The sequence below is a fragment of the Fukomys damarensis genome, unplaced genomic scaffold (assembly GCF_012274545.1).
Source record: "Fukomys damarensis isolate Sample0158 unplaced genomic scaffold, DMR_v1.0_HiC HiC_scaffold_1, whole genome shotgun sequence".
Lineage (NCBI taxonomy): Eukaryota > Metazoa > Chordata > Mammalia > Rodentia > Bathyergidae > Fukomys > Fukomys damarensis.
In genome coordinates this window covers 11141973-11143576 of record NW_022900913.1, presented here as the reverse complement: position 1 = coordinate 11143576, position 1604 = coordinate 11141973, and positions in this window count along the sequence as shown.

Below are 1604 nucleotides of genomic sequence, written 5' to 3'. Positions count from 1 at the left end.
AATCGCGTGCCAGGATGCTGAGCCAACAAGCGAACCCATCTGAGCCATCAGCGGTGTTCTGTCAGGGTGTGCGTGTCTGCTGGATGAGCATCGCTGCAGCACCCATCTGCTGGCATCATGCAGGCAGCCAACCTCCCGGTAAGTAAGGAGAGTGTGTCCCTTCCTTCTTGGAGCCAAACACGAATGGGAGAGACAGACATCAAACACTGTAAGCAGAAAGTCTAGAATTGCAAACTACAAAGGATCCCGAGCAAAACCACAAGACACTATCAGTCCGAGTCCAGGTGACATCTAGGGGATTTTAGGACAAGCTTCCCAGAAGATGTGAGTTTGAGTTCATATCTATGATTCCTTAAATTAGGGCAAAGGAGAGGTTTGAGGTAGGATCAGATGGGTCAGGAGCCATTTCCAGGAGGAAGTGACTATTCCACACAAAGGAAACAGCATGTGCAAAGGTCCAGAGGCCAGGGGGGATGTGCTGTTTTGGATGTCTACATTTAATATTTTCCATGATTCTGGTCACAAACCAAATTGGATGACAACCAAATAAAATTCAGTGGTTAGGTTCAGTGTTGACCTTATGGGGAAATGTGATTTGGTTCTCATCCAGTTGAGTTTGTGACCAGAAATGTGGAAAAAATTAAGTTTGTGAACTGAGGTGTCACTGATTATAGAATAAGGAGGCCTGAAGAGGAGAGATTGAACGAAATGAAACTAGACAGGTTTGTGACTCATGGTGAAGGTGTGACTATTTATCCTGACAGCAATAGGAAGCAGCTAGTTTTTAACTTGAAATGTGGATTGGACAGAAATCTTATGGTGCCAGATGGATATGCAAGTAATTCTGTCCTTTGAAGTGCATGCTTCAAAGCAATACGGCTGGGTGCAGGGGCACACACCTGTCATCCCAGGTATTCAGGAACCTAAGGCAGGAGGATCCCAAGTTTGAGGACATCCTGGGAAACATAGTGGGATCCTTGTCACAAAAGAAGCCAAAGGAAGATGCAATGCCCTGTTAAAATAATTTGGACATATTTCTACAAATACCCTGGAAATAAATATTTGGGCCACAAGAAACACATCCTACATGTACGCGAACAGGCCAGGATTACATCCTTAGCTTCCCACTGGGCTGGAATAGCATCCGTTCCAGATATAGGGAAGTGTTCCCATTCAGAAGGGCTCTGTGCTAATTGTAGTGGCCATCAGGGCTGGGTTATCTCATTTAGAAAGCGACAGCCACTGAGGGTGAATACATGTTTTGTTTTTTGGGTTTTTTTTCTGAGAATATCGTCCCTGACTTCCTATTGATATAAGATAGCCACAGCTACAAAATAACAGGTTGCCCTTCCTCTGGGAAGGAGGACAGCAGTCTGCGTTAGCCACAGTGTAGGAGGAGGTGGGCAGCTACAGGCGGACCTCGACGTCATGACTGGAAATGGCTGGACCCAGCAAAGGGAGGGGCTGTGCCTGAGGTTCCCGCAGAAGCAAATATTACAGAAATCGCCCACCAGGCCCACCCTCCAGTTGGAAGACACTCCCTTCCTGAGTTTTGAACGGCTGCTGAAGGAAATCCAAAAAAAAAAAAAAAAAAAAAAAAAAAA